The sequence below is a fragment of the Macaca thibetana genome, chromosome 2 (assembly GCF_024542745.1).
Source record: "Macaca thibetana thibetana isolate TM-01 chromosome 2, ASM2454274v1, whole genome shotgun sequence".
Taxonomy (NCBI): domain Eukaryota; kingdom Metazoa; phylum Chordata; class Mammalia; order Primates; family Cercopithecidae; genus Macaca; species Macaca thibetana.
The window spans coordinates 28,998,837-29,022,306 of NC_065579.1; positions in this window are offsets into that span (position 1 = coordinate 28,998,837).

The following is a 23,470-nucleotide window of genomic DNA, read 5'->3' on the forward strand; positions in this document are numbered from 1 at the left end:
ATTATAAATTAAATATAATCAAATTAAGTAAAGAAACTATTCTTTGAAAGGCATTAATATGGAAAGCAAAAGAAAAGCTACTAATTGGAAAAAAAATTACGTACAAATATCTGATAGAGAGAAATCTCCAGTAAACATTAAAACTTTCATTACTCAAAAATAAAAAGGCAAGCACCCAATTACAAAAAAGATGGGCAAAATATTTGAACAAACATTTCACAAAATAAGACATACAAACAACTAGTAAGCACATTATTAATTATCAGGAACACACATAATAAAATAATGAAATATAACTATACACTCACCTGAAAGGCAAAATTGTTTTTTAAAAGATTGGCAGTATCACATGTTGGGAAGAAAATGTGGCAACTAAAGGTCTCATACACACTAGTGGCAATATATAAGCACTTTGGAATAAATTTTGCAGTAATGTTGAAGTTAAGCATATACTTCCTATATGACACATCAGTTCCATCCCTAGATATTTACCTAATAGAGATAAAATACATGTCTACAGAAAAATGCTTATAGTGGGTATAATCACAAGAGCTCCAAACTGGATGAATGGATAGAAAACTATAAACATACAATATAGTACTACTCAGTAATTAAAAAAAAAAAAAAAGAATGAATTACTGCTACCTGTGACAACATGGAACATCTTAGAAATGTGCATAAAGAAACCAGAGTACATAGTGTATTATTATTCCATTTATATTAAATGCTAGAATTTTAGCATTTCTAGATTTCTGTAGTAACAGAAAACAGATCGGTTTCCTGTTTTTCAATTTAAGAAAAGCTATGTTGCCAAGGAAGATGCACTAAGAACATATGAGCACTGATGATGCTCACGACTGAAATGATTTGAGAAGAGTTGGACTCTGAATGGGAACACATTGTAGGATTCTCTTAACTAGCATATTTGACTCTCACCTATATACTCTTTCTGATGAATACACCCAAAACGTACATTTTAAAAAGCTACCTCTAAAAATGTCTAACAGAGATGTTTCAAAAAGTAAAAAATTTTCAAAACCTTAGGGATTGTAAGTCACTGATTCTTAGTTTAATTGGAAGTATTTCTTCCTCAGTAGTATATAAAATGATACTGCTTCTTTAAATGAACACTATTTTAGATTACATATATTTTGTGTTAGAATTGTTTCACTGTATGTGAAAACATAAGAGATTCCAACTTGCTTAAACACCAAAGGGAATCAATTATTTTATTTAATCATAAAGTCAAGTTTTTCAGGTTGTTTCAGGTAAGTCTTCAGCCAGAGATTAATAATGTCATTGAGAAACTGGTTTTGTGTTCCCATTCTATCTTCCACTTTATGAGTTTCATCTTCAGGTTATCTTCTTTTATAATGTCAACATGACTCCAACAGTTGCTGGGGCTACAGGCTGCTTTTTCCACATTCATCAGGATAAAGTGGGGACTTTCTCCCAGAGATCCAGAAAATGTTAACATATAACTCTTTTTGTACCAGCATAAGTTGCCTGATCCACCATTTGCTCCCTAAAAGTAATTGGAAATTCTTGTACAAGAATAAAAAGATAGGAAATGGATGCAAGGAAAGCAATCACAAATGATAAATTCTTTTATTTACCAAGTATAGCAGGCTTGTTAATTCCCATATTATCACAAGCATCAGAGCTCTTGGGCCTGAATTCCAACTGCTAGCACCTGCATGTCTTTGCCTGAGGGCATTTTTGGTCTCCAAAATCCCCTTTGTCCACCTATGCAACAGGACAGAAGAGGAAGAAAGTTAATGGCCCTGATATGGTTTGGATCTGTGTCCCCACCCAGATGTCATCTCAAATTGTAATCCCCATGTTTTGAAGGAAGGAGGTGATTGGATCATGAAGGCCATTTCCCCCATGCTGTTCTCATGATAGTGAGTTCTCATGAGATCTGATGGTTTTATAAGTGTTTGTCATTTTCCCTAATTTTACTTCTGTCTCCTGCTGCCATGTGAAGAAGGTCCTTGCTTCCCCTTCACCTTTCACTGTGAAGTGTCCTAAGGCCTCCCCAACTGTGTGGAACTGGGAGTCAATTAAATCTCTTTGCTTTATAAATTACCGAGTCTTTGATATTTCTTTATATCAGTGTGAAAAGGGACTAATACAGGCCTCAATGTGGGTGGATAAATACCCTAGCTCCTACTTCCTTTGTTCTTTGGGTTAGGATAATATCACTCTTATTCCTAGAGCAGCATTAAATACCACTAGCCCACAGTGGTAAATGATTTGATAACAAATCCTTTATTTGTTGGTTTACCTTGCCGCTCTCACTTCTCCACTTCCTTCTCATGTTTTCTTGTTCCAAAGAAACTCTTTGCACTTGGCTCAGGATCTACTTCTGGGAAGACAAAAATTCAGTGATATTAAAGCTTCATCTTTCCCTACTCGTCTCAAATAAAGCATTTATTCTTCAACATATATCCGAAACTCAGTTTCCTCCTCAATAAAATGAAGATAATAATGTCTGCTCCACTTTTCTTTTTTTTTCTCAAGGTGACCAGTGAGCTTTATTCTTTTAAAATCAGAGTAAGCATAAGGATTAAACATATTTCAATCCACTGCAATTGTAACGCTTTTTAAATTTAACTTTTATTTTAAGCTTTTTAAATCTAACTTTTATTTTATGTGCAGATTTGTTATATAGGTAAACTTGTGTCATGGGGTTTTGTTGTATAGATTATTTCATCACCCAGGTATTAAGTTTAGTACCCATTAGTTAATTTTCCTGATCTTCTCCCTCCTCCCATACTCCACCTTCTGGCAGGCCCCAGTGTCTGTTGTTCTCCTCTATGTGTCTATGTGTTCTCATGTGCTCCACTTTTCTTAACAGGACTGATATAAAGGTCAAATGAGATAATTCATTTAAAAATGTTTTCTAAAATGCTGTGCAAATGAGCATTGCTATTGTTATAATTATCATATACTTTAGAAAAGTAAATCTCCTCAATTATTGGCAAGTAAACAGCAAAGAGTATTCATCAGTGGCAGGATTCCAGGTGATGCCCTCTGCTTTCTCTTAAAATAAAAAAGAACAAGAATTAATAAAAAATCAGATGATTCATCACAAAAGAATTACCTAAGACATTGCTTTTCATAGGCTACAACTGTCATTTATTTATTGTTCATACTAGAAACATCTCAGCAGGAAGGGAGCATAAAGTAAACAGTGAAAAGTCTAGAAAACAGCAAAGAGAAGCTGCCCACTGGGCACTGCTCTCTCAAAGACTAATTTAACCTGAACTGACTCCACGGGGCTGCCTATCAAGACCAAGCATGTAACCCATGCGATAGCCACTTACCCAATGCAGAATGTTTGTTTCCAGGAAAAAAATTTAGATCAATCAATAGCTGCCAATTACACAGTAATTGATTTTACTCAAGTTTGGAGTTCCATATGCTTTGCTTTACTTTATTTTTATTATTTTTAACAATAAAAATATTACTGAACTCTAACAGACATGTAGGAGAGTTCACAAATCATACATGTGCCTTTTAAGTAATTATGACATTGTGAAAAAACTGTTAATTACTAGGCAAATAAAGAAATAAAGCATTATGGGCACTCCTCATGTACCCTCCCAGTCATACCCTACTCCCTTCCATAAAGCTTATCTTTTTCTGGATTTTACCACCAGGGATTAATTTTGGCTGTTGTTGAACTTTAAAAAAATGCAATCATACAGTAGATATTCCTCTCAATGTAGCTCCTTTCACTAAAATTTTGATTTTGAGACTCACCTGTGTTGTTGTCTATAGTTGTATTTCATTCCTTTCATTGCTATAAAGTATTGCATCATATGATTTTACCATAAGTTATTTTCCCTTTCTATTGTTGATTAACATTTGGATTGTTTCTTACTTTGGGCTATTATTACTAAGTCGGCAATGTCATTCTCATAAAAGTTTCCATGTGGATGTATGGACTCATTTCTTTGGAACATATACCTTAGAATTGTTGGGTCATAGAGCAGGTATATATTTTAATTTTATTAAAAATTACGATCTTCCACATGTATCATTTACAACCACATGTATCATTCTCAAAAACTTATGAGAATTCTTCTTCTTATACATCCTTGTAAGCACTTCATTTGTCAGTTATTTTAGTTTCACACGTCCTAGTAATGTTTCATTTACATTTAAGTCACATTTTACTGATTACTAATGAGTTGAACATAGTTTAAAATATTTATGGCCATTTGGATATCTTCTTTTGAAAAGTACCTGTTAAAGTCCTTTTACTTTTTCTATTGTGTTGTCCATTTTTCTCTTATTGATTTATGTATATGGATACAAATAATTTCAAAGTTAAGTGTGTTGTGGCTAACTTCTTCCATTCTGTGGCTTCACTCTTCATCTACTTTATGTATTTTAAGGAACAGAAAGTCTCCCTGTAATTAATTTTACCATATGCCTAGGGACCAAGACTGACTTTTTCATTCATTGAAATTCAATTATTTGTCCTGTGCTTTAAAAGCTCTCTTTACTATTTCTTGTAGTGCAGATATGCTAGTAACAAATCTTAGTTTATGTTTGCCTGAAAACTCTTTATTCTTTTCTGTTTTGGAATTTGTTTTAACTGGATGTTTTGTTTTGGTTGACAGATTATTTTGTGTTTCACAATTTAAAGATGCTCTTCAGTATTTTCTGGCTTGCATAGTTTCTGACAAGATGTCTGCTGCAATTATTTTCCTTGTTCTTCTATATATGATGTCTTTTTTTTCTCTACCTATTTTCAAGGTTTTCCTTTTATTATTATTATTATACTTTAAGTTCTAGGGTACATGTGCACAACGTGCAGGTTTCTTACATATGTACACATGTGCCATGTTGGTGTGCTGCACCCATTAACTCGTCATTTACATTAGGTGTATATCCTAATGTAATCCCTCCCCTCTCTCCCCTCTCCACATTAGGACCCGGTGTGTGATGTTCCCCTTCCTGTGTCCAAGTGATCTCATTGTTCAATTTCCTCCTATGAGTGAGAACATGCGGTGTTTGGTTTTCTGTTCTTGTGATAGTTTGCTGAGAATGATGGTTTCCAGTTGCATCCATGTCCTTGCAAAGGACGTGAACTCACCCTTTTTAATGTCTGCATAGTATTCCATGGTGTATATGTGCCACATTTGCTTAATCCAGTCTGTCACTGATGGACATTTGGGTTGATTCCAAGTCTTTGCTATTGTGAATAGTGCTGCAATAAACATACGTGTGCATGTGTCTTTATAGCAGTATGATTTATAATCCTTTGGGTATATACCCAGTAATGGGATGCCTGGGTCAAATGGTATTTCTAGTTCTAGATTCTTGAGGAATCACCACACTGTTTTCCACAGTGGTTGAACTAGTTTGCTGTCCCACCAACAACGTAAAAGTGTTCCTATTTCTCCACATCCTCTCCAGCACGTTGTTTCCTGACTTTTTAATGATCGCCATTCTAACTGGTGTGAGATGGTATCTCATTGTGGTTTTGATTTGCATTTCTCTGATGGCGAGCGATGATGAGCATTTTTTCATGTGTCTGTTGTCTGTATGAATGTCTTCTTTTGAGAAGTGTCTGTTCATATCCTTTGCCCACTTTTTGATGGGTTTTTTGTTTTTTTCTTGTAAATTTGTTTGAGTTCTTTGTAGGTTCTGGATATTAGCCCTTTGTCAGATGAGTAGATTGCAAAAATTTTCTCCCATTCTGTAGGTTGCCTGTTCACTCTGATGCTAGTTTCTTTTGCTGTGCAGAAGCTCTTTAGTTTAATTAGATCTCATTTGTCAATTTTGGCTTTTGTTGCCATTGCTTTTGGTGTTTTAGACATGAAATCCTTGCCCATGCCTATGTCCTGAATGGTATTACCTAGGTTTTCTTCTAGGGTTTAAAAAACCATATGGTTTTTTATGGTTTTATACATTTAAGTCTCTAATCCATCTTGATTTAATTTTCATATAAGGAGTAAGGAAAGGATCCAGTTTCAGGTTTCTACTTATGGCTAGCCAATTTTCCAGGACCATTTATTAAATAGGGAACCCTTTTCCCATTTCTTCTTTTTGTCAGGTTTGTCAAAGATCAGATGGCTGTAGATGTGTGGCATTATTTCTGAGGGCTCTGTTCTGTTCCATTGGTCTATATCTCTGTTTTGGTACCAGTACCATGCTGTTTTGGTACCAGTACCATGCTGTTTTGGTTACTGTAGCCTTGTAGTATAGTTTGAAGTCAGGTAGCATGATGCCTCCAGCTTTGTTCTTTTGACTTAAGATTGCCTTGGCAATGCGGGGTCTTTTTTTTATTCCATATGAACTTTAAAGCAGTTCTTTCCAATTCTGTGAAGAAAGTCATTGGTAGCTTAATGGGGATGGTATATATGCTACAAATTACCTTGGACAGTATGGCCATTTTCACAAAATTGATTCTTCCTATCCATGAGCATGGTATGTTCTTCCATTTGTTTGTGTCCTCGTTTATTTCACTGAGCAGTGGTTTGTAGTTGTCCTTGAAGAGGTTCTTTGCATCCCTTGTAGGTTGGATTCCTGGGTATTTTATTCTCTTTGAAGCTATTGTGAATGGGAGTTCATTCATGATTTGGCTCTCTGTTTGTCTGTTACTAGTGTATAAGCATGCTTGTGATTTTTGCACATTGATTTTGTATCCTGAGACTTTGCTGAAGTTGCTTATCAGCTTAAAGAGATTTTGGGGTGAGATGATGGGGTTTTCTAAATATACAATCATATCATCTGCAAACGGGGACAATTTGACTTCTTCTTTTCCTAATTGAATACCCTTTATTTCTTTCTCTTGCCTGATTGCCCCAGCCAGAACTTCCATCACTATGTTGAATAGGAGTGGTGAGAGAGGGCATCCTTGTCTTATGCCAGTTTTCAAAGGGAATGCTTTCAGTTTTTGCCCATTCAGTATGATATTGGCTATGGGTTTGTCATAAATAGCTCTTATTATTTTGAGATACATTCCATCAATACCGAATTATTGAGAGTTTTTATCATGAAGGGCTGTTGAATTTTGTCAAAGGCTGTTTCTGCATCTATTGAGATAATCATGTGGTTTTTGTCTTTGGTTCTGTTTATATACTGGATTATATTTATTGATTTGTGAATGTTGAACCAGCCTTGCATCCCAGGGATGAAGCCCACTTGATCATGGTGGATAAGCTTTTTGATGTGCTGCTGGATTCGGTTTGCCAGTATTTTATTGAGGATTTTTGCACTGATGTTCATCAGGGATATTGCTCTAAAATTATCTTTTTTTGTTGTGTCTCTGCCAGGCTTTGTTATCAGGATGATGTTGGCCTCATAAAATGAGTTAGGGAGGATTTCATCTTTTTCTCTTGATTGGAATAGTTTCAGAAGGAATGGTAGCAGCTCCTCCTTGTACCTCTGGTAGAATTCAGCTGTGAATCCGTCTGGTCCTGGACTTTTTCTGGTTGGTAGGTTATTAATTATTGCCTCAATTTCAGAGCCTGCTATTGGTCTATTCAGGGATTCAACTTCTTCCTGGTTTAGTCTTGGGAGAGTGTAAGTGTCCAGGAAATTATCCGTTTCTTCCAGATTTTCTAGTTTATTTGCGTAGAGGTGTTTATAGTATTCTCTGATGGTAGTTTGTATTTCTGTGGGGTCGGTGGTGATATCCCCTTTATCCTTTTTTATTATGTCTATTTGATTCTTCTCTCTTTTCTTCTTTATTAGTCTTGCTAGCAGTCTATCAATTTTGTTGATCTTTTCAAAAAACCAGTTCCTGGATTCATTGATTTTTTGGAGGGTTTTTTGTGTCTCTATCTCCTTCAGTTCTGCTCTGATCTTAGTTATTTCTTGCCTTCTGCTAGCTTTTGAATGTGTTTGCTCTTGCTTCTCTAGTTGTTTTAATTGTGATGTTAGGATGTCAATTTTAGATCTTTCCTGCTTTCTCTTGTGGGCATTTAGTGCTATAAATTTCCCTCTACACGCTGCTTTAAATGTGTCCCAGAGATTCTGGTGTCTTGTATCTGTGTTCTCATTGGTTTCAAAGAACATGTTTATTTCTGCCTTCATTTCGTTATGTAGTCATTCAGGAGCAGGTCGTTCAGTTTCCATGTAGTTGAGCGGTTTTGATTGAGTTTCTCAGTCCTGAGTTCTAGTTTGATTGCACTGTGGTCTGAGAGACAGTTTGTTATAATTTCTGTTCTTGTACATTTGCTGAGGAGTGCTTTACTTCCAATTATGTGGTCAATTTTGGAATAAGTGTGATGTGGTGCTGAGAAGAATGTATATTCTGTTAATATGGGGAGGAGAGTTCTGTAGATGTCTATTAGGTCTGCTTGGTGCGGAGTTGAGTTCAATTCCTGGATATCCTTGTTAACTTTCTGTCTCGTTAATCTGTCTAATGTTGACAGTGGAGTGTTGAAGTCTCCCATTATTATTGTATGGGAGTCTAAGTCTCTTTGTAAGTCTCTAAGGACTTGCTTTATGAATCTGAGTGCTCCTGTATTGGGTGCATATATATTTAGGATAGTTAGCTCTTCCTGATGAATTGATCCCTTTACCATTATGTAATGGCCCTCTTGTCTCTTTTGATATTTGATGGTTTAAAGTCTGTTTTATCAGAGACTAGGATTGCAACCCCTGCTTTTTTTTGTTTTCCATTTGCTTGGTAGATCTTCCTCCTTCCCTTTATTTTGAGCCTATGTGTGTCTCTGCATGTGAGATGGGTCTCCTGAATACAGCAAACTGATGGGTCTTGACTCTTTATCCAATTGAGATGGGTCTCCTGAATACAGTAAACTGATTGGTCTTGACTCTTTATCCAATTTGCCAGTCTGTGTCTTTTAATTGGACCATATAGTCCATTTACATTTAAGGTTAATATTATTATGTGTGAACTTGATCCTGTCATTATGATATTAGCTGTTTATTTTGCTTGTTAGTTGATGCAGTTTCTTCCTAGTATTGATGGACTTTACATTTTGGCATGTTTTTGCAGTGGCTGGTACTGGTTGTTCCTTTCCATGTTTAGTGCTTCCTTCAGGATCTCTTGTAGGGCAGGTCTGGTGGTGACAAAATCTCTAAGCATTTGCTTATCTGTAAAGGATTTTATTTCTCCTTCACTTACGAAACTTAGCTTGGCTGGTTATGAAATTCTAGGTTGAAAATTCTTTTCTTTAAGAATGTTGAATGTTGGCCCCCACTCTCTTCTGGCTTGGAGAGTTTCTGCCAAGAGATCTGCTGTTAGTCTGATGGGCTTCCCTTTGTGGGTTACCCGACCTTTCTCTCTAGCTGCCCTTAACAATTTTTCCTTCATTTCAACTTTAGTGAATCTGACAATTATGTGTATTGGAGTTGGCCTTCTCGAGGAGTATCTTTGTGGCGTTCTCTGTATTTCCTGAATTTGAATGTTGGCCTGGCTTACTAGGTTAGGGAAGTTCTCCTGGATGATATCCTGCAGAGTGTTTTCTAACTTGGTTCCATTTTCCCCGTCACTTTCAAGCACACCAATCAGACGTAGATTTGGTCTTTTCACATAATCCCATATTTCTTGGAGGCTTTGTTCATTTCTTTTTACTCTTTTTTCTCTACCCTTCTCTTCTCACTTCATTTCATTCATTTGATCTTCAATCACTGATACTCTTTCTTCCAGTTGATCGAGTCGGTTACTGAAGCTTGTGCATTTGTCATGTAGTTCTCATGTCATGGTTTTCATCTCTATCAGTTCTTTTAAGGTCTTATCTGCATTGATTATTCTAGTTATCCATTCATCCATTCTTTTTTCAAGGTTTTTAGTTTCTTTGCTCTGGGTATGTAGTTCCTCCTTTAGCTCTGAGAAGTTTGATCAACTGAAGCCTTCTTCTCTCAACTCATCATTCTCTGTCCACCTTTGTTCCATTGCTGGCGATGAACTGCATTCCTTTGGGGGGGAGATGCACTCTGATATTTTGAATTTCCAGCTTTTCTGCACTGCTTTTTCCCCATCTTTGTGGTTTTATCTGCCTTTGGTCTTTGATGATGGTGACGTACTGATGGGGTTTTGGTGGGGGTGTCCTTTCTGTTTGTTAGCTTTCCTTCTAACAGTCAGGACCCTCAGCTGCAGGTCTGTTGGAGTTTACTTGAGGTCCACTCCAGACCCTGTTTGCCTGAGTATCAGCAGCAGAGACTGCAGAAGATAGAATATTGCTGAACAGTGAGTGTTGCTGTCTGATTCTTGCTCTGGAAGCTTCGTCTCAGGCATGTACCAAGCTGTGTGAAGTGTGAGGTGTCAGTCTGCACCTAGTGGAGGATGTCTCCCAGTTAGGCTACTCAGGGGTCAGGGACCCACTTGAGCAGGCAGTCTGTCTGTTCTCAGATCTCAACCTCCGTGCCGGGAGAACCACTGCTGTCTTCAAAGCTGTCAGACAGGGACTTTTACATCTGCAGAGGTTTCTGCTGCTTTTTGTTTAGCTATTCCCTGTCCCCAGAGGTGGAGTCTACAGAGGCAGGCAGGCCTCCTTGAGTTTCAGTGAGCTCCACCTAATTTGAGCTTCCTGGTGACTTTGTTTACCTACTTAAGCCTCAGCAATGGCGGGCACCCCTCCCCCAGCCTCACTGCCACCTTGCAGTTAGATCTCACACTGCTGTGCTAGCAATGAGGGAGGTTCCGTGGGCATGGGACCCTCTGGGCCAGGTGTGGGATATAATCTTCTGGTGTGCTTGTGTGCCATTTGCTAAGACCCTTAGTAAAGCACAGTATTGGGTTCTGAGTTACCCGATTTTCCAGGTATTGTGTGTCTCAATTTCCCTTGATTAGGAAAAGGAATTCCCTTCCCCCTTGCACTTCCCAGGTGAGGCGATGCCTCGACCTGCTTCAGCTCTCGCTGGTCAGGCTGCACCCGTGGACCAGCATCAACTGTCTGACATGCCCCAGTGAGATGAACCCAGTACCTCAGTTGAAAATGCAGAAATCACCTATCTTCTGTGTCACTCACTCTGGGAGCTGGAGGCTGGAGCTCTTCCTATTCAGCCATCTTGCACACGCTGCCTCAGGTTTTCTTTTTAATCTTGCCTTTTCAACAGTTTAGATATTATGAATCTAGCTACAGATGTTATTGTAATTATTATTATTTGATCTTTATTTGTGTTAGTTTCTCTGTGTTAATTGAATCTATGGTTTGTTGCTTTTCATTAATATTAACAATTTTAGCCATTTTCTCTTTAAATATTTTGAAGAGATAATTTCATCATCTCATATATTTCTTCTGACCTATTTTCTCTCTTTTCTCTTTCTAGAATTGCAATTACATATACATTAAATTGTTATATATTGTCCCACAAATATTCTCTGTTCTGTTATGTTCTATTTACTCCTTTTTCTTTTTCACCTTCTTTTTGTTAATTTCTACTCTCCTTCTGTCAAGTTAGCTGATGTATTCTTCATCTATGTTTAGTCTACTGACAATCCTATTGAAGGATTTCTTCATCTCTTTTACCATGTTTTTTACTTTTAGCATTGTGTGTGTGTGCGTGTGTGTATAATTTCACTATCTGCTCATGCCTGTTTTCTACCTTTTCTATTAAAACTTTTAACATACTAATTTTAGTTGTTTTAGATTCCCTTTCTGATATTTCCAACTTAATCATATTTAAGTTTTATTCTGTTGGCCTAGAAATGGGCACACATGTTTTGATAGACCTTTAGTGTGGTAGTTTGAGTCATTCTAGTCAGGAGTTGATCTAGATTTGGGTTTTGTTGTGGCTGAGTTTTTTCAGTTCTTTTAGCATGACCTTATGCTGAGATTTGTTTTATTAAAGGAATTTTCTCTATCTCTATCTCCAGTAGGTCTTCTCTTTGTACCTGCTTCTAATAGAAGGTCTCTGTCTTGCCTCTCTTCCAGAATTAGAGTGCTGTTGCTGACTACTCAACTCTTGCTGGCTTTGTGGTTAGAGGCAGGGAGTGTGTCCTCTGTTGTTTGGATTTAGTCTCAGTGTTAGGCAGCTGCTAAAACACTGGATCTCAGGGATTAAGGCTTCTCTGTGATCTGGTACCACTTCTAGTGACAAGGAATCTCTAACGTCAGGTCTTCTTGCCATTCTCCCAGAGTAGAAAGGTTTTTTTTGTTGTTACTGTTCTCTTCTCCTAACTACAATGAGTTTTCGCCTATGATCTAAGGGCAACAGAATCTAGTGCCCCTCTTCAGGATCTTAACGATTTTGTTCAGCATGGGAGATAGTGGGGAAACATGAAGACAAGTTATTCTGGCTTCCTCACAGTGGCTGCCTTGCTCTTTCTTCAGATGCACCACAAGTGGGGCTTTCTATTTTTTTTTTTCTTTTTACTTTAAGTTCTGGAATACAAGTGCAGAATGTGTACTTTTGTTACATTGGTATACATGTGCCATGGTGGTTTGCTGCAACTATGAATGCATTATCTAGGTTTTCAGCCCAGTATACATTAGCTATTTGTTATAATGCTCTCCCTCCCCTCACCCACCACCCCTCAACTGGTGCTGGTGTGTGATGTTCCCCTTCCTGTGTCCATGTGTTCTCATTGTTCAACTTTCACTTATGAGTGAGAACATGCAGTGTTTGGTTTTATGTTTCTGTGTTAGTTTGCTAGAGGATGATGGCTTCCAGCTTCATGTGTGTCCCTGCAAAGAACATGATCTCATTCCTTTTTACAATTGCAGAGTATTCCATGGTGTATATGTGCCACAATTTTCTTTATTCAGTCAATCATTGATGGGCATTTCTGTTGGTTCCAAGTCTTTGCTATTGTAAATAGTGCTGCAATAAACATATGTATGTGTGTGTCTTTATAGTAGAATGATTTATATTCTTTTGGGTATATACCCAGTAATAGGATTGCTGGGTTAAATGGTATTTCTGGTTCTAGATCCTTAAGAAATCACCACAGTCTTCCACAATGATTGAACTAATTTACATTCCCATGCTCTTACAGGTAAGAGCATTTCCATTTCTCCACAGCCTCACAAGCATCTATTGTTTCTTGACTTTTTAATAATTGCCATTCTGACTGGTGTGAGGTGGTCTCTCATTGTGATTTTGATTTGCATTTCTCTAATGATCAGTGATGTTCAGCTTTTTTCATATGTTTGTTGGCTGCATAAATGTCTTCTTTTGAGAAGTGTCCATTCGTATTTTTGCTCACTTTTTGATCGGGTTGTTTGTTTTTTTCTTGTAAATTTGTTTAAGTTCCTTATAGATTCTGGATATTAGCCTTTTGTCAGATGTGTATTTTGCAGATTTTTTCATCCATTCTGTAGGTTGCCTGTTTACTGTGATGATAGTTTTGTTCGCTGTGCAGAAGCTTTTTAGTTTAATTAGATCCCATTTGTCAATTTTGGCTTTTGTTTGCAATTGCTTTTGGCATTCACATCATGAAGTCTTTACTCATACCTACGTCCTGAATAGTGTTGCCTAGGTTTTCTTCTAGAGTTTTTATGATTTTAGGTTTTACATTTAAGTCTTTGATTCATCTTGAGTTAATTTTTGTATAAGGTGGAAGGAAAGGGTCCAATCAGTTTTCTGCATATGGCTAGCTAGTTTTCCCAGTGCCATTTATTAATATTAAATAGGTAATCCTTTCTCCATTACTTGTTTTTGTCTGCTTTGTCAAAGATCATATGGTTGTAGATGTGTGGCATTATTTCTGAAGCCTCTGTTCTCTTCCATTGCTCTATATGTCTGTTTTGGTACCAATACCATGCTTGTTGGTTACTGTAGCCTTGTAGCATAGTTTGAAGTCAGATAAAGTGATGCCACCAGCTATATTCTTTTTGCTTAGGATTATCTTAGCTATACAAACTCTTTTTGGGTTCTACATGAAATTTAAAGTATTTTTTTCTAATTTTATGAAGAATGCCAATGGTAGTTTATGGAAATAGCATTGAATTTATAAATTACTTTGGGTGCTATGACCATTTTCACAATATTGACTCTTCTCATCTATGAGGATAAATGTTTTTCCATTTGTTTGTGTCATCTCTTATTTTCTTAAAGAGTGGTTTGTAGTTCTCCTTGAAGAGGTCGTTAATATCCCTTGTTATCTGTATTCCTAGGTATTTTATTATCTTTGTAGCAATTGTGAATGAGAGTTCATTCATGACTTGGCTTTCTGCTTGTCTATTGTTGGTGTATAGCAATGATTGTGATTTTTGTACATTTATTTTGTATCCTGAGACTTTGCTGAAGTTGCTTATCAGCTTAAGGAGTTTTTAGGCTGAGACAATGGGGTGTTCTGTATGTACAATCATGTCACCTATAAGCAGAGACAATTTGACTTCCTCTTTTCCTGTTCAAATACCCTTTATTTGTTTCTCTTGCCTGATTGCCCTGGTGAGAACTTTCAATACTACGTTGAATAGGAGTAGTAACAGAGGGCATCGTTTTCTCGTGAAAGTTTTCAAAGGGAGTGCTTCCAGCGTTTGCCCATTCAGTATGGTATTAGCTGTGGGTTTGTCATAAATAGCTCTTCTTATTTTGAGATAAGTTCCATCAATACCTAGTTTATTGAGAGGTTTTAACATAAAGGAATTTTTATATTATATGGAAGGCCTTTTCTGCATCTATTGAGATGATCATGTGGTTTCGTCATTGGTTCTGTTTATGTGACGTGTTATGTTTATTGTTTTGTATATGTTGAACCAGCCTTGCATCCCAGGGATGAAGCTGATTTGATCATGGTCAATAAGCTTTTTGATGTGCTGCTGGATTGAATTTGTTCATATTGTATTGAGGATTTTTGCATCAATGTTCATTAGGGATATTGGCCTGAAATTTTCTCTTTTTGTTATGTCTCTGCCAGGTTTTGGTATCAGGAAGATTCTGCCCTCACAAAATGAGTTGGGGGGAGTCCCTCCATTTTAATTGCTTAGAGTAGTTTCAGAAGGAATGGTACCAGCTGCTCTTTGTATCTCTGGTAGAATTCAGCTGTGAATTCTTTTGGTCTTGGGCTTTTCTTGGATGGTATGCTATTAATTACTGCCCCAACTTTAGAACCTGTTATTGGTCTATTCAGGGATTTGACTTCTTCCTGGTTTAGTCTTGGGAGGATGTATGCATCCAGGAATTTATCGATTTCTTCTAGATTTTCTAGTTTATTTGTGTAGAGGTATTTACAGTTTTCTCTGATTGTAGTTTGTATTTCTGTGGGGTCATTGGTAATATTCCCCTTATCATTGTCTTTTCTTCTTTATTAGTTTAGCTAGCCATCTATTTTGTTGTTTAAAAAACAACAGTCCTGGATTCATTGATTTTTTGGAGGGTGTTTTGTTTCTATCTTCTTCAGTTCTGCTCTGATCTTAGTTAATTCTTGTCTTCTTATAGCTTTTGCAATTGTTTGCTCTTGCTTCTCTAGCTCTTTTAATTGTGATGTTAGGGTGTGAATTTGAGATCTTTCTAGCTTCTGACGTGGGCATTTAGTGCTATAACATTGTGTTAGCTGTGTCCCAGAGATTCGGGTACATTGTCTGTTTCTTCTCATTAGTTTCAAAGAACTTCCTGATTTCTGCCTTAGTTTTATTATTTACCCAGGAGTCATTCAGGAGCTGCTTGTTCAGTTTCCATATAATTGTAGTTGTGTGGTTTTGAGTGAATTTCTTAATCCTGAGTTCTAATTTGATTGCACTGTGGTCTGAGAGACTTTTTTAAAATGACATCAGTTATTTTGTATTTGCTGAGGAGTGTTTTGCTTCCAATTATGTGGTTGATTTTAGAATAAGTGCCATGTGGCACTGAGAAGAATTTATATTCTGTTGATTTGGGATGAAGAGTTCTGTAGATATCTATTAGGTCCACTTAATCCAGGACTGAGTCTAAGTCCTGAATATCCTTGTTAATTTTCTGTCTCGTTGATCTGTCTGATATTGACAGTGGGATGTGAAAGTCTCCTACTATTATTGTGTGGTAGTCTAAGTCTCTTTCTAGGTCTCTAACAACGTTTTGTGAATCTGGGTGCTCCTGTATTGAGTGCATATACATTTAGGATAGTTAGCTCTTCTTGTAGCATTGATCCCTTTACCATTATGTTATGTTTTCTTAGTCTTTTTTGATCTTTGCTGGTCTAAAGTCTGTTTTGTCAGAGACTACAATTGCAACCTCTGCTTTCTTTTTGCTTTTCATTTGCTTGGTAAATTTTCCTCCATCCCTTTATTTTGAGACTATGTGTGTCTTTGCATGTGAGATGGGTCTCCTGAAGTCTGTGTCTTTTAATTGGGGCATTTAGCCCATTTACACTTAAGGTTAATATTGTTTTGTGTGAGTTTGGTCCTGTCATCATGATGCTATCTAGTTATTTTGCACACTAGTTGATGCAGTTTCTTTATACTGTCATTGGTCTTTATATTTTGGTGCATTTGCAGTGGCTTGTACTGGCTTTTTCTTTCTATATTTAGTGCTTCCTTCAAGAACTCTTGCAAGGCAGGCCTGGTAGTGACAAAATTCCACAACATTTGGAATTGTCTGGAAAGTATTTTATTTCTTCTTCACTTATGAAGTTTAGATTGGCTGGATATAAAATTCTGGGTTGAAACTTGTTTTCTTTAAGAACGTTGAATATTGGCCCCCACTCTCTTCTGGCTTGTAAGCTTTCTGCTGAGAGGTTTGCTGTTAGTCTGATGGGCTTCCCTTTGTAGGTAACCTGACCTTTCTCTCTGGCTGCCCTTAACATTTTTTTCCTTCATTTCAACCTTGGAGAATCTGATGATTATGTATCTTGGGTTGAAAATCTCATGGAATATCTTAGTGATGTTCTCGTAGTTCCTGAATTTGAATGCTGGCCAGTCTTGTTAGATTGGGGAAGTTCTCCTGGATAATATCCTGAAGTGTGTTTTTTTAAACTTGGTTCTATTCTCCCCATCTCTTTCAGGTACTTCAGTCAATTGTAGGTTCAGTCTCTTTACATAGTCCCATATTTCTCAGAGGTTTTTGTTCATTCCTTTTCATTCTCTTATCTGTAATCTTATCTGCATACCTTATTTCAGCAATTGGTCTTCAAACTCTGATATCCTTTCTTCCACTTGGTTGATTTGGCTATTGATGCTTGTGTATTCTTCATGAAGTTCTCGTGCTGTGTTGTTCAACTCCATCAGGTCATTTATGTTTCTCTCTAAACTGATTATTCTAGCTAGCAGCTCCTGTAACCTTTTATCAAGGTTCCTAGCTTCTTTTTTTTTTTTTTTTTTTTTTTGAGACGGAGTCTTGCTCTGTCACCCAGGCTGGAGTGTAGTGGCCAGATCTCAGCTCACTGCAAGCTCCTCCTCCCGGGTTCCCGCCATTCTCCTGCCTCAGCCTCCCGAGTAGCTGGGACTACAGGCGCCCACCACCTCGCCCGGCTAGTTTTTTGTATTTTACGGGGTTTCACCGTGTTAGCCAGGATAGTCTCGATCTCCTGACCTCGTGATCCGCCCGTCTCGGCCTCCCAAAGTGCTGGGATTACAGGCTTGAGCCACCGCGCCCGGCCGGTTCCTAGCTTCTTTGCACTGGACCATAACATGCTCCTTTAGCTCCGTGGAGTTTGTTACTAGCCACCTTCTGAAGCCTACTTCTGTCAATTCGTACATCTCATCCTCTGTCCAGTTCAGCATCCTTGCTAGGGAAGCATTGCCATCATTTGGTGGAGAAGAGGCACTCTGACCTTTGGGCTTTCACTGTTTGTTGTTGTTGTTTATTCTTTATTTCTTTCTCATCTTCACGAGTTTGTTTGGTATTGATCTTTGAGGCTGCTGACCATTGGATGGGGTTTTTGTGGGGACTTTTTGTTGTTGTTGATGCTGTTGTTGTTGCTTTCTGTTTGTTTGTTTTTCTTGCAATGGTCAGCTCCCTATTCTACAGGGCTGCTGTGGTTTGCTGGGGATTCACTTCAGGCCCTATTCATCTGGTTCATTCCTGTGCCTGGAGGAGGCTGGTGAAAAGCAAAGATGGGTGCCTGCTTTTTCCTCTGGGATCTCTGACCTAGAGCGGCACTGACCTGATGCCAGTAGGAATGCTCCTGTATAGGGTGTCTGACAACCCCTGTTGTGGGATCTTATCCAGTTGGGTGGCACGGGGAGCAGGACCTGTTTAATGAAGCACTTTGACTGTCCCTTGGTAGAGAGGGTGTGCTTTGTGGGGGCAACCCACTCATCTGGGCAGCCCAGATTCCTCAGAACTAGCAGGAGGAAAGGCTAATTCTGTTGGTCCATGGAGACTGCAGCCACCTCTTCCCCTAGGGGCTCAGGTCCAGGGAGATCAGAGTTCTGTCCCTGAACCCCTGGCTGGAGTTGTCAGAGTTTCTGCAGGGAGGCCCCACCCAGTGAGGAGGGATGGATCAGGGTCAGGCCTGAAGAGGCACTCTGTCCACAGTCTTTCACAGCTGGTGTGTTGGGTTGTAGGATATACCTCTTGCGACCAAACCAGTCAGCCTCCCTGACTCCAGCAGGGGAAAAGCATGGTCTGGAGCTATAGAGATGGCTGCCACCCTTCCCCCATCCTGGGAGCCCCAGTATTGGCTGTTGCCCCTCCCCCAAGGAGCTCAAACTGCTTAGAGAGCAGGCAGCCACAGCTGTGATGGTTGCCCCTCTTCCTGAGAGCTCTGCAGGCTTAAGCAGATACTAGCTTAGTGGCTATTGAGAATCTGCATGGCTCCATGGTTGGAACCCTAGGTCTTGGTGGCATGGGCCCATGAGTGGGATCTTCTTCCAATCCCTGGGTTGCACAGTTCTGTGGAAAAAGCATGTTTTCCCAAGCTGGGTAGCATGCTCACTCACTTCCTCCCTTGGCTGGGGAGTATGAAGGTGGGAGCTCCCCTGTCCCATGTGACTCTCAGATGGGCCGCCACACTACACTGCTCTTGCTTCCTCTCTGTGGGTCACACCAACCACCTAGTCAGTTTGGATGAGGGAACCTGGATACCTCGGTTGCCAGTGCAGGATTCCCATGCTGTTACGGTTCTTTTCAATGGGAGCCTTTTAGTCGGCCATCTTGGACAAATGGGACTTTCTTAGTCTTCCTCATTGCCCCTCACTAGTGAATCCTGGGAAGATTCATTGATAAGAACCTGAAAATAAGTATTAATACTTTGGAGTCTACTGTTCTCAGAAGCTTTATAATTTCCTCCTGCCTCACACATGTGCTTTAGTAATTTGATAAATACTTCAACTCTTCTTATTGTCTTGTATAGGGCCCTGATCCAGGCAAGCAATTGTTCTTCTCTCCTTTCTCCTAAGAGCACGTGTTTTTCCTAAGACTTCAGGTTAGTTGTTTGCTTTAAAGCCTCAGGTATTTGTTGCCTTGAAACCTCAGCTATCTGCTAGGTTTGAGAAAAATAGAGAATTTTCAGATTATCTGATGTCCAAATTTTTGTTGTAAGGTTGGAAGCTGAACTCTTTCCAGTTTTCTCCATGTTGAGCAATAGCTACAAGCTGATCATGATTTTTTAAAATTATTTTTGTTTTCAGTTGTAATGTGTCTTTAAGATAAGTTAAGAAACAAAGACAAAATAGTAATTTGTATTTACCTATATGTTTACAATTTTTTGTGCTCTTGATTTCTTTGTTACCTCTGAATTTTTTAATGTTATATCATTTTCCATCAGGCTGAGGAAATTTCATTAACATTCTTCATAATGTAAATCTTCTGGTGACACATTCCTTCAGTTTTTGTTTATTTGAAAATGCATTTGTCTTCAGTTTTGAAGGACACTTTTGCTAGTTATAGAATTGTAGGTTTTCTTTCTAAAGATGTCAGATCATCGTCTTCTGACTTGCAGTGATTTTAATATAAATCAGTGGTAATTCATATCATTGTTCATCCATATAACCTGATTTTTCCTCTCTGGTTCATCTTGAGATGTTCTAGCAACATTTCGATTGGAATTAGCTGAAGCTTGCCAGATGTAATTGAGTGTCCTAGAGAGATACGTTCAATGTCCTCAGCAGAGGTAAAAGCTTCTGCAATGACTCTGAGGCAAGAAAAAGCTTGGTCATTATAAGAAAATGAAGGAAGGTAGAGCTGGGCAAAAAATTTATCTCAGGACTGTACATGTTTTAAAACTAAAAGTCCTGCATCCCAGGAAACCTCTCAGTACTACACAAACCAGAATGGTTGGTTGGCTACATCAGCTTAACTCTTTATTATAGTTTATACCTTTTTTCCTCTCTATCTCATTGACGACTAGCTTATTTCAGCTCTTTTATATTTTTGGGGTTGTAGTAATGTCATGCTAAGTGACTTTCTTGCTTTTATCATTGGCCACATGTATTGTTAATTTTCACAATCATTTCCTAGTTTACAAACCCAGAACATCCATGATTTCTAATGATATTTCTTGTAACCAGTTCTGTATCTGATTTTCCTTGAGAACAAAGCTATCTCTCTGCTAGAACACTGGGACCAGTTTGTTCTAATAGTGCAAGAGTCTATGCCTGGACTATAGAAAATGTTCTATCTTGATTATATAAAGTGCTGTGTTTTCTAGATCCAGTGTCCATCAATTGCCAGTGTCAAATGAGATCCAGAGGAACTTAATATTTTCTCTAATGAGTTGACTATGCCTGTTGATTTCTGGCACTCATGTGGGATGAAGAAGTGTTGGGCTCTTTTTCAGTCCATGTGGAATTAGAGTGATCCCGGGCTTCTCAGGTTGCTACTTCAGGAACAAAAGTGAATTGTTATAAGAAAATTACGCTTGTTAAAGGTACATATTGAAAATAGGGTTTAGATGCAAAGAAACAAACAAACAAACAAAAAATAAGACAGTGGAATGAATTTTGAACTATGTTTTAGCTTGTAGCTACTGGAAAGTTAGGATAGTTTCTATTTTCTCTGGTTCTTAGTTACAGATAAGCCAGTTGTTATGGACTCCACTGGTTCCTTAGATGGAAGATTCTATGCACTTCTCATCTAAAGCAGTGTCCTAGAAAGTCAAGAATATCTCTAGAGAAAATGTGGGCATCCCAACTACCTTCATGCGTCTTAAATAAAATAATTATACCAAAACAAAATACTAATACCAGCTCACCAGCAGCATTGAAGGGAAGTTTTTAATTCTTTTTTATATTGTCTATTTCCAATTACTATAATCACTGCTAAAAACTTTGTCAAATTCCTTAAACACTCCAGGAACATATTGGTTACAGATCTTGACAAAGGAATTACCTTATGGCCAGAAAACTGTAGACTTTGTAGTTGATTGTTATGGCTTAAAGATTGTTTAGTAAAACTGTTTTAAAATTATACTTTTTTTTTTTGCAGTGGACACCTTTCTTCAAACAAAATCTTGCACACAAATGTAGCGTATAAAATAAGAAAAGGAACACTTCTCTGGCTAAAGCATGGAAATATGACTACTCACAATTTTCCGCTTCTCCAGCATTTGTTGTATTATGAACAAACAGCTATTATAATTTACAATCACATTGTGCCAAGTTTGCAAAAAATTGTAATGTAACCTGCCCAAAAGTTACAAGAAAAATTGCTCCCTAAATTGTATTCCTGCAAAGAATACAGTGGAAATATACGGTTTTCCTATCAGATTGAAATTGGATATATTGTGCATTATAACATTACAAAAGAGCTCGAGGGGAAGCTTCCAAAAAACCTAGTATTTTGAAAATCACTGTATAAAACTAGCCTTGACTTATGCATAAAATACCTATTTGAAATCGTAAACTATTATCTTTTTAGGATTTATCTTTGTAAACAAAATAAGAATAACAACAATTATAAAAACAAACACAAATTTGTGAAGTAGAATATGTCAGATTTAAATTCATAGAGATATAAACTAGTTTTTGATCTAACTTGTGCATCTTTTGACTATGTTTAAATCTGTGGAATCTCTTCTTCAAATCGTACTTTATGTGCAAGATCAATGGGTAAAATAATTTGAAGTTGAGTTCTTCTGCTTGAAGCAAGGATAGGATTCTGAAACCCTTACTGCATGCCTCCCTAATGACATGGCTGTTTTTCAACACTCTTAACAGTCTGTCTCATCAGTCCTAGACTTCCTTTCTGCCAGGGTGAGAACCACTCAAATAAAGGCCATAAACCAGAATATTTAAAGGTGCAGGCTCTGGAATCAATGAAGCCCGGGCTTGATTTGTCAACCTGATATCCCTGAGCCCCAATTTCCTTGTCCAGAAAATGAGAATAATTGCAATTGATAGTCTCTGAAGTGGGCTGGCATCATTTTCTTTTCTCTGTACGTCCTGCTACTCCACCCCTTGAGAGGTAGAGTCTATCTTCCATCTTCTTGAATGTAGGCCAGCCTTGTAAAATCCTTTTAGCAATAGATTGTAGAAGAAATGACTGTGCCAGGTCCAGTAATAAACCTTAAGAAGTCTGGTAGCTCCCACTCAGCAAAGCCAGCTGCTGTGCTGTTAAGAAGTTCAGATGAAACTGTTAGATGGGGGAACGATCATGTAGTGACAGGGAGGAACACTGAGGTACCAGACATCTGAGTAGGGTCTTCTTGAGCTCTCCAGCCATGCCCAGACACTGGCTGAAGCCAGGTAAGTGAGTGATTATCTGTGTATAAGGAGAATCATCTAGCTGAGACATGCCTAAATTCCTGACCCACAGAATAGTGAGAAACGATAAGTTGTGGCTTATTAATCCACTCATTTCTGGGGTGGTTTTTCATGCAACAATAAATAATTGCATCAAAAATAGAATATACCTCATGTGGTTGTTAGGATTAAATGAGATAGCAATAGTTAAACAATTAGTACCCTAAGGTGGAATATACCAATTTAATTCAAATGTTGCCAGTGACTGCACAGCATCAGTGAGTTAGAGTTCTAGGGACCTCTCATTTTGTGGCACTTACATTCTTGAAGGAGCAGACAGAAATAATAAGTAAATGATACAGTTTGTTAAAATGTGGTAAATACTATGGGGGAAATAGGAAAAAATGATAGAGCAAAGTAGATTGGTAATATGGAGTTGGAGGAAAAAGGAGACAGTTTTCAATTTTAAATAGGATAACCAAGGTAGTCTTTATTAAGAAGATTAAATGTGAGAAAAAGAAGGTAAGGGGATGAAGGAGCTATCCCTGCACATATTAATAAAACAATCCCGAGAAAGGACACAGACAGTACAAACATCTTAAGGAGGAAGCATACTTGGAGTGTTCAAGCCTCAGGAAAGAGGTCACAGTGGCTAGAACACAGTGGACACAGAGGAGCACACGAAGAGATTATGTCAGAATGTGGGGACCTGTAGAATATTGTAGGCCTTGGCTGTCCTAGAACATTGTTAAAGAGATGTTCTGTGTAATGAAGGCAGTGCTATTTTCTTTCAAAAACTATAAATTGGAAATTTAGTAAGAGTTGAAATACCTGGTATTATTTTCTTCCTAACATCTATCATCAACTGCAAGTATTTTGCTTTGTTCATTTGTTTACTTGTGTAATTGCCAGTCCTACTAAAATGTAAGATTTATGAAAACATGGACTTCCCCTTTTTATTTCAACACTGTATCTACAAACCCTAAAAAAGT